This window comes from Chiloscyllium plagiosum, unplaced genomic scaffold (genome assembly GCF_037043375.1).
Source record: "Chiloscyllium plagiosum isolate Xiang-an unplaced genomic scaffold, Cpla_swu_hap1 HiC_scaffold_12, whole genome shotgun sequence".
Taxonomy (NCBI): Eukaryota; Metazoa; Chordata; class Chondrichthyes; order Orectolobiformes; family Hemiscylliidae; genus Chiloscyllium; species Chiloscyllium plagiosum.
The window spans coordinates 9,390,383-9,401,133 of record NW_028270150.1 but is presented as its reverse complement, the minus strand read 5'-3'; the positions used below and the strand labels follow the sequence as shown (position 1 = coordinate 9,401,133).

The 10,751-nt window shown below is 45.5% G+C and overlaps 1 protein-coding gene across 6 annotated transcripts in view; it reads left to right on the top strand.

Annotated features, from left to right (window-relative positions):
- robo2 (roundabout, axon guidance receptor, homolog 2 (Drosophila)) overlaps positions 1–10,751 on the top strand; it is a 1,751,833-nt gene that overhangs the window by 1,235,856 nt on the left and 505,226 nt on the right. The gene's annotated exons all lie outside the window — the stretch shown is intronic.

The window sequence follows — 10,751 nt, the reverse complement described above, 5'->3', positions numbered from 1 at the left end:
AAAAAAATCAGAGAGAGTGCTTATAACGATGGCCTCTGCATGACCCTACTCTCACTCGGCAGGAGCACCAGCACAGTCAGAGTCTATCATTACTGTCTTTGACTGGTACACTGAAGCACGCAGCGTGCAAATGCAATTCCCTTTGAATGTTCTCTCCCGTAAATTGTTAACACCGACCAGCGTAGAGGGCCAGGGGAAGTAAAGGCAATCGTAGAAATTTCATACTGCGCCATGCAATCACCCAGGACAAAGGAAATCTCCAGGGATGATCCAGTGTGGAAGGAGGCCATTTGGCCCATCGAGTCTGTTCTTCTTTTCTACTCTTTCATGGGATCTGGGTGTTGCTGGCTGAGTCAGGATTTGTTGTCCATCCATAGCTGCCCTTGAGAAGATGGTGGTGAGCTGTCAGCTTGAACTGCCGTGGTCCACTGTGTTGACCCACAGTGCCATTAGGAAGGGATTTCCAGCATTTTGACCCAGCGACGCTGAAGAAACGGCGATGTATTTCCGAGTCAAGACTCAGAGAGGAATTTGTAGGTGATGGTGCCTCATACATCTGCTCCCCTTGTCCTTCCAGATAGGTAGAGGTTGCAGGTTTTGCAGGTGCTGCCAAAAGCACTTTGATGAGTTGCTGCAGTGTATCTTGTTGATGGTGCACTCTGCATCCTCACTGCGCTGGTGGTGGAAGGAGTGAGTATTGCAGGTGGTGGATGTGGTCCAGATCAGTGGGCTGCTTTACACTGGATGGTGTTGAGCTTGTTGAGTGTTGTTGGGTCAAAGCTCTTTGGTAAAGAAATATCCACTTAGCACCCATCCCTGTCACCTCTCCTGCCCAACCTGCCATTTCCTTGCACATGTTTTTCCACTCAATGTCCCACACTCAATTCATCTGCGGGAGAACAAGGAACACCGAATCTGGCAGGAATTCAATGATATTCTGACAGACGAGAGGAGGGAAATTAAGGGGTGGCAGAGGTGTGTGAAATTTTAAAGGAATGGATATCATTGGAGCTTAAGGAATAGGAGCAGGAGTAGGCCATCTGGCCCCTCGGGCCTGCTCTGCCATTCAGTAAGATCATGGCTGATTTTTTCATGGACTCCGCTCCACCTACCTACCCGTTCACCACAACCCTTAATTCCTTTAATGTTCAAAAATCTATCTTTGCCTCAAAAACATTCAATAATGAAGTTTCACCTGCTTCACTGGGCAGGGGATTCCACAGATTCATAATCCTTTGGGTGCAGAAGTTCATTCTCAACTCAATCCTAAATCTGCTCCCCCTAATTTTGAAGCTATACCCCCTCGTTCTAGTTTCACCTGCCAATGGAAACAACTTCCTGGCTTCTATCTTCTCTATTCCCTTCATAATTTTATATGTTTCCATAAGATACCCCCTCAATCTTCTAAACTCCAATGTGTATAATCCCAATCTACTCAGTCTCTCCTCAGAAGCCAAATTTTTCATTGCTGGAATCAACCTAGTTGTTTTCCTTTATTTACTCACAGCATGTGGGTGTCGCTGGTGAGGAAGCATTTATTGCCCATTCCTAATTGCCCAGAGGGCAATTAAGAGTCAACCCCATTGCTGTGGGTCTGGGGTCATGTGTAGGCCAGACCAGGTAAGGATGGCAGTTTCCTTCCCTAAAGGACATTAATGAACCAGATGGGGAACAAATTCATGGTCATCATTAGATTCTTAATTCCAGATATTTAATGAATTCAGATTCCACCATTTGCTGTAGCGAGATTTGAACTCGGGTCCCCAGAACGTTATCTGGGTTAATAATCCAGCAATAATGCCACTCAGCCATAGTTTGTAATGAACCTGCTCGCACATGCAGAGAGATTGGATCAGTTGGGAATATATTTACTAAAGATTAGAAGAATGTGTGTGTGTGTGTGTGTGTGTGTGTGGGGGGGGGGGGGGGGGGTGGTGGGTGTTGGGGAGGTGGGGGGGCTGGATGGTGGTGGTGTGGCAGCACTTCATAGGAGTCTCTAAAATCCGAACAGGATAGACAGGGTCAACACAGCAAGAATGTTCCTGATAGCTTGTGGAAATGTACAGAACCAGGGGTTAGGAGAAAGTGAGGACTGCAGATGCTGCGGATCAGAGTCGAGAGTGTGGTGCTGGAAAAGCACAGCAGGTCAGGCAGCATTCGAGGAGCAGGAGAATCAACGTTTCAAGCATATTCTCCTGCTCCTCGGATGCTGCCTGACCTGCTGTGCTTTTCCAGAATCCGGAGTCACCATCTTCGGATACAGGGTAGGCCAATTAGATTACTTTACAGTGTGGAAACAGGCCCTTCCGCCCAACAAGTCCACACCGACCCGCCGAAGCGCAACCCACTCATACCCCTCCATTTACCCCTTACCTAACACTACGGACAATTTAGCATGGCCAATTCACCTGACCTGCACATCTTTGGACTGTGGGAGGAAACCGGAGCACCCGGAGGAAACCCACGCAGACACGGGGAGAACGTGCAAACTCCACACAGTCAGTCGCCTGAGGCGGGAATTGAACCCGGGTTCTCTGGCGCTGTGAGGCAGCAGTGCTAACCACTGTGCCACCGTGCCGCCCACAATTAGGGCTGAGATCAGGAGAAATTTCTTCACCGAGAGAGTGGGGAGCCTGTGGAATTCTCTGTCACAGGAAGTGGTTGAAGCTAAAACATTGAATGTTTTCAAGAAGGAGTTAGATGTAGTTCTTAGGACTAAAGGGATCAAAGGGTCTGGACAGCAGCTGGAAACTGAGGACTGAGATGGATGATCAGCCAATCAGTCATTGTCGTATTGATGAAGGAGCCGGCTCAAGGGGCTGAATGACCTACTACTCTTATTTGTGCATGTCAAAATGAAGATCCTCTGAACATTGTCATGAAATGGAAACAATAGAAGGAGTGGAGCTCAGGTCAGGAAACTTTTACATGTAGATTAATGTGGTTTCATTTCAGGACCTTTAATATAGTCAAACTCCATCTGCTGCTTTATAATTGCATTAAAAAACCAGACATTAAGTCGAAGCATCTTTGTTGACATTGAAGTAGGTAATGGAAACTTGTTCAAGCAACTTGCTTTTTAAAGCAGTTTCCGAAGGGAACAGGAGAGATGGCAAGGAGGAAATTCCGGAGTTTAAGCTTTAAGTGAGTGAAAGAGTAAATGCTAATGGTGGACAATTGGCAATTGGAGTGGCGCAGGATGTAGGAGTTGGAGGAACACAGATCTCAGAGGATCGAGTGACTGGAAGAGGTTACTGAGATTGGGAGAGTAGGAAGGCATGGAGGGAATGGAATTCAAGAGAGACAATTTAAAATGTAATCATTGGTGCAATTACAGCATTTAAAAGGCCCCTGGATGGGTGTATGAATAGGAAGGGTTTAGAGAGGTATGGCCCAATGCTGGCAAATGGGACTAGGTTTGGTTAGGGTATCAGGTCAGCATGGACAAGTTGGACTGAAGGATCTGTTTCTGTGCTGTACATCTCTACGACTCTATGATTGACAGCCAAAGTAGGTCAGTGAACACAAGGTGTGTAATTGAATGGGATGACACACTGTTGCAGAGCAGTGTAGAAAAAGAGGAAAAGGTAGTTACCACTCAGAATAAACTGGTTTCCATGAAAGTAAAACAGGCAGAAGGATAACTAACGGGTGATATAAATGGCTAATTAATAGGGAGTATTCAGCTGGGAACGATGAGAGTACAGTATTTATTCCGCATATTTATTCAGTGCTCATAAAAGGCTTTTCTCTGGAGTGAATAAATTCTGTATTTCGCATGTTCCCCGCTGAGCATTTAAAATAAAGCATCGAATAAATTAAGTAAATGACGAAGAGGTGAGGTACCATTTCTTTTCACAGGCCTGGAGTGAGTAGGTTTGTCTCAGAGTTCCACACACACCTCCACTTTGCAGTTTCTAAGTTAAAAATCACACAACACCAGGTTATAGTCCAACAGGTTTAATTGGAAGCACACTAGCTTTCAGAGCGACGCTCCTTCATCAGGTGATTTGCAGTTTCTGGCTGTGTTGACCTTGGCTGAATTGTCAGCTCACATTGGGAGGTTCAAAGCAGGCTGCGCTCCAGTGTTGGTGAAAGAACATTGTGTTTCAACAGTGCTTGGCATGACCTCAGAGCATCCCAAATCGTTTCTCAGCCAATGCAAAATTTTGAAACTATCAGCATGCACCAAGTGTGGGACTCATTTCCCAATGCAGCAAACTCCCACAATGAGATAGATGATGAAGGGCATTTGCCCGAAATGGCGCTTCTCCTGCTCCTCAGATGCTGCCTGACCTGCTGTGCTTTTCCAGCAACACGCTCTCAACTCTGATCTCCAGCATCTGCAGTTCTCACCTTCTCCAACAATGAGATAGATGGCCTGACAAAACATTTTTCAGTGAACATCTCAGAGATGCTTGAATGTCAGGACCAAAGAGATTGATTGTGTCCTTTTTAGTCACTCATATGACATTTTTTGTCCATCTGTGGTTGCCCCGAGAGAAAGCAGTAGTGAGCTGCCTTCTTGAACCGCTGCAGTCCATATGCTGTGGATTGACCCATAATGCCCTTAGGGAGGGAATTCCAGGATTTTGACCCAGTGACAATGAAGGAACGATGACATATTTCCAAGTCGGAGGGGAACTTGCACGGGGTGGTGTTTCCAAGTATTTGCCCTTGTCCTTCTCGATAGAAGTGGTCATGGGTTTTGGGAGGTGTTGTCTCAGGATCTTTGGTGAATTTCTGAATGCATTTTGTAAATGATACGCACTGCTGCTACTGAGTGTTGGTGGTGGAGGGAGTGGTTGCTTGTGGATGTGGTGCCAATCAAACGGACTGCTTTGTCCTGGATGGTGTCAAGCTTCCTGAGTGTTGTTGGAGCTGCACCCATTCAGGCAAGTGGGGAGCATTCCATCACACTTCTGACTTGTGCCTTGTCAATGGTGGGCAGGCTCTGGAGGGGTCAGAAGGTGAGTTCTTTTCCAGGGGTACCTTGGGATTTGCTTTTACATCCACTGGTCTGGCCTCAATTTAACTTCCCCTTTGAGAAAGGGTACCTCAACAGTGCAATTGCTGTCCTGACGAGGGCCCTGATGGAAGGAAGCTCACAGCCACAACCTCCCCAACCATGACTCACAGCAATGAGGTGGAGCAAAGAAAAACGAAGATGGTGCCTGTTGTGAAGCAGTTTTCACGACAAAAGGATGTCTCCAAGGAGGAGGAGGTTTGCTCAGTTGGCTGGACAGCTGGGTTGTGATGCAGAGTGATACCAACAGCGAGGGTTCAATTCCCGCACCAGCTGAGATCATCATGAAGGACTCTCCGTCTTGACTCCTCCCCTTGCCTGAGGCACAGTGACCATCAGTTGTCTCTCTCTGATAGTCCTCTTGGACTGTGACAACTTTACTTACAGCCAATGGATGCATTACAAGTGCAGTCACTGTTACAGGACACCAAATTGACTGACATCAATATTTTCTTCTTGCATGTTTTATAACATACCTCTGGGATTGGAACCCCAGCCTCCTGGTCCAGAGGTGGGGGCAGTGCTACCATCCCATGAGTGCTCCAATGGGCTGATGTACACAGTTGGGATGTAATGTGACCCAAAGTACTGAGGCTGCCTGTTGGCTATACTATTATTTTACACCGACCCATGTTCCAGATCTCAGCCTGAATGGCTCCAGGCACGAGGATCGAGAGCGACAAGAGTGAAGGTGTGAGAGTGGGGATGTGGCTGGCGACTGTGAGACCTGAGACCTGAATATTAACAAGTCACGCCCGAGCAACTGGTTGCTGGTGGAGTCTGGGGAATGTCAGACAAGAAGGTGGGAGGGCTCTCAAAACTGCCGAGGCATTAACACAAGAACAATCAATGAGGGGGGAATTAAAGAAAAAGATTAGACAATTGCAGAGGGCTGTTTAACTGAGATTGAGTGGAATTCAATAATGGGGTGGAAAAGGACCAGTTTAGTGATCAACGAATTGCTGTCCCCCGAGGAGAGCCCGAAATGGCCACTGGAAGGGCACTATTAAAGATGGTCAGAAACAAGGCAGCTACAGTACCACTGGATAAAAGGTGGAGCTAGCCTCTTCGCTGAAAATACTGCGGACACTGGAAATCTGGAACAAACTGAGAAGCTGCTGGAGAAACTCAACAGGTCTGGCAGCATCTCAAGAGAGAGAAACAGAGTTAACATTTTGAGCCTGATTTTACTCTTCCAGTGCAGTGCAGTGTGGGGCTCAGCTATAACATCATCCCCAGTTAGCCACTCAGCACCATTGTCAGTGGCATTTAGGACAAGGATATTGTTCACTCTTGTTCATATCAGCAACTTTTGAACTTTAGTTACTTCAGACCTACAGGAGAAACGCAGAAGGTCTAGCCTGTATGGAGACAGAAACAGAGTTAATGTTTTGAGTCCAGGCAGAACTCAGAGTTTCTCCAGCATTCTCAGTGTCTGTTTCAGATTTCCAGCTTGCACAGTATTTTGCTTGTACTAAAACAAAGAATTTGCACATACGTGGACTCCTTCACACCCATCCCAAAGCACTTCCTGTCCAAACGTAGATTTGTGTGAGAGAAGAATGTTGATTGGGATAGTGTCTATCCATTGTTATATAGTGGGGTCATGGAATCCTTAACACCAATCTGAGAGGACTCACCTTGTGTTTAACATCTCACACAAGTGAAATCAATCAGTATGGTGCTCCCTTGATGCTTATATCCTTGGAATGGAGCTCAAAGCTGCCATCTTCTTTATCGTTGTTGGCCCTTTTCCCAATTCTAGAATCAATGGGTGCAATCAGTGCCCACTTAGGGGCCCTATCTGTTGCCTCTTGTATTCACCCACTGGCAACTTATCCCGTGAGAAGCCTAAGAATAAAGGCCATCTTCTCTGCTTGTGGGACCCTGCTTTGTATGTGGTTGTTGTCTCTTCTTCCTCAGGCAGCTGAGGAAATTTGGCATGACTGCGAATACCCTCGCCAACTTTTATAGGTGTGCTATCGAGAGCATTCTGTCTGGATGTGTCACTACCTGGTCTGGCAACTGTACCATTCAAGATCAGAGACAGTTACAGAGAGTGGTGAGTTCGGCCCGGACATTCACAAAGGTAGAATCCATCTCCCAGGCCCGCTGTCAAGGAAAGGCTGCCAGCATTCTCACAGATCCATCCCACCCTGGCAATGTTTTTCTACAACCTCTACCATCGGGGGGAAGGTACAGAAGCCTGAATACGTGCACCAGCCGGTTTCACAACAGTTTCTACCCTACTGTTGTTAGAATACTGAATGGACTCACAAACTCTTAATGTTTGCCTGTACTTGTGTTTTTGTTTTTGCTGCTGTTTACCTATTGTTTACTATCTATGCTACTTAACTCTGTGATCTGCCTGTATTGCTCGCAAGACAAAGCTTTTCATTGTGCCTTGGTACACGTGACAATAAATTCAATTCAATACACTCAATTCCTTTTCAACCTCTCCCCTGGTCTGAGGCGCAGTGACCCTCAGTTAAACCACCAGCAGTCACCTCTCTCTATTGAGAGATCAACCCTATGGCGGCTCTACCCCTTCATTCGCTGCATTAAAAAAAATTCTTCCTGTCACCTTTTGGTTCTTCTGTAAATAACATTTGTCAGTGACCTGCACCCTGTCCAGTTTATCACTGTTGTACACAGTTGACAAGGTGGAAAACACTGGGTCTAACCCCAGTCCGACATTGATGCAGACTCAATGGGCTGAATGGCCTCTTTCTGCACTCTCGGGATTCTGTGATTCTAGGATTCTGACCTCCAATGTCAGATGGGACATTCTGTCTGGACATCTCAGTATTATGCAACTGACAAGAAGCTTCATGAAATTGGTACTTGACGGTATAAATGATGAGGCACAGGAGCTAATCGAACTTGTACTGCCCTGGCATTTACTGGATTAATTATTTTCTGGAGCTTGCTGTTCAATTCTTGTAATTACACACCTTTGATGTGCTGGCTCTGCTCCTGATTTGTACCGTGCCCCTGTCAGTTAGTTCTTCTGACACAGATAATCTGATGTCAATTAGTTTTAATTATTTGTACAATTTAAGTGCAAAACAGTCGAGGGAGCTCACTGCATCTTGCAGACTCATGAAGGTGTCCCACAGCATAAACAAATGACCTTTGCATGTATCTTGGAGCACGTTACAGACTGGAATCTAACCAAGAGATTCAGGTCGGTTTATATATAGAATGACAGATACCTAGGATTGGATTACAGACTGGAATCTAACTGAGGGGTTCAATGTGGTTTATGTGTAGAATGTTGAAACTTTATTGCTGGAACAACACAGCAGGTCAGGCAGCATCCAGGGAACAGGAGATTCGACGTTTCGGGCACAGGCCCTTCTTCGGCCTGTGCCCGAAACGTCGAATCTCCTGTTCCCTGGATGCTGCCTGACCTGCTGTGCTGTTCCAGCAATAAAGTTTCAACTTTGATCTCCAGCATCTGCAGACCTCACTTTCTCCTTTATGTGTAGAATAACAGATACCTGGGAGTGAATAACAGCTTGGAATCTAATCGACGGGTTCAGGTAGGTTTATATCTCAAATGACAGATACCTAGGAGTGAGTTATAGACTGAAGTATAATTGAGGGGTTCAGGACTGTTTTATATTTAGAATAATAGATACCAAGGAGTGAGTAACAGACTGGAAACTAATCAGGGGTTCAGGGTGGCTTATATTTATAATAACAATTGCTGAGGTGTGGGTAACAGACTGAAATCTAATCGAGGGGCTGAGGTTGGTTTATATCTAGAATAACAGTTACCTAAGAATGACTAACAGACTGGAGTCCAATTGAGAGGTTCAGGGTGGTTTATCAATAGAATAACAGATACCAGGGGTGAACTACAGACTGGAATCTAATCTAGGAGTTTGCAATTGTTAATACAGAGAATAACAGACACCTGGAGTGAGTTTCAGACTGGAATCTAATTGACGGTTTCAAAGTGTTTATGTATAGAGTATCACATACTAGGAGTGAGGTACTGGCTATAATCTAATTGAATGACGTAGCTGACTTATATGTTCATGTAAAAGTCAAGTAAGATGACATTTTCAAGCAAGTATGGGGTCCACTTTTGCTGAAGCAAGTTTGCAGAGATTGAAAGCTGGTGCTGTCGCTATCAACTTGCCATCACAAAGCTGTTCGTCAGTGACTGTTCTTACAAACCCCACTGCCAAAGCAAGAGCTGAAAGAGCCAAGCGTGCATGCGCAGACACAACGGGCTGATCTCCTGCCCAACGCTCTGCTATTCTCTGATTCTATCAAATAGCTTCACACCAGGGGAGTTTGACTTCAGTGAGGAGCAGGTGGTCAATACAAAGCACTTGGCCTTTTAAGTGAATGGTCAAGGGTCAACTTTGACATGAGACTGACCATTACTCGAGAAGTTACCAACTGTGTTTAGGTAAATACACATTACATAACCTGGTATTTACAGTATATGTCTTTTGGTATTTAAACATTTTGTCAGATAAAGAACTGGATTATTATCCACCCTGGAGAGAGGCGATTAAATTCTGATCAGTAAAGGGTCTGAGAGATGATTTGGAGATCCAGGGGAGTACAAAGTTAAAAATCACACAACACCAGGTTATAGTCCAACAGGTTTAATTGGGAGCACACTAGCTTTCAGAGTGTCGCTCCTTCATCAGGTGGTAGTGGAGGGCTCAATCCTAACACACAGAATTTATAGCAAAAATATACAGTGTGATGTAACTGAAATAATACATTGAAAAATTGATTGTCTGTTAAGTCTTTCGTCTGTTAGAATACCATGATAGTTTCACCTCTTTCATATGTAAATCACAAAACCTTTTTTTAAAAGTTGCATTCTCGGGTTAGCTGTTAACAATGGTGATAGCTCAACAATATGTTGAAGGTGTTGGCCCCCTGTGTTCTCTGTCTATGCCATGATGTTTAGATTGATTCTAACCTAAAAAGTGAGATTTACATAAATTCTTGCAGTTTTTAGCTCGGAGTTCTACGTGAATGCATGCAGTTTTTGAGCAAAGTACAATGTAACCCTAAAAGTACAAATTCACCCCACAAAATATACGCGTGCATGTGGGTCTTTGTCTGTGTGTGTCTGGGTTGGGGGTTGTGAGTGTGAGAAAGTGTATGTGTGTGTGTGTAGTGAGTGTAGAGTTTCTTAAGTCTGTGAGGGGGTGCATGTGTGAATGTGTGTCTGTGTGCGTGTCTGTGTATATGTGTGTCTGTGTGTATGTGTGTATAGGAGTGTGTGTGTGTGTGTTTAGTGCAATGGTGGTCACCTGTAATGTGACATGAACCCAAGGTCCCGGTTGAGGCCCTCCCTATGGGTACCGAACTTAGCTATCAGCCTCTGCTCAGCCACTTTTCACTGCTGCCTGTCCCGAAGTCCGCCTTGGAGGATGGTCACCCGAAGTTCCGAGGTCGAATGTCCAAGACCGCTGAAGTGTTCCTCAACTGGGAGGGAACACTCCTGTCTGTTGATTGTTGTGTGGTGTCCATTCATCTGTTTGCTCGGTTTCCCCAATGTACCATGCCTCCTGGCATCCTTGCCTGCAACGTATAAGATATACAACATTGGCTGAGTCACATTAGTACCTGCCGTGTACAAGGTGGGAGGTATCCCCACGTGTAATGGTGGTATCTATGTCCACACTCTGACACGTCTTGCAGCGCCTACCTTGACAGGGTTTGAGAGAGAGAGTTATGTTTGGTA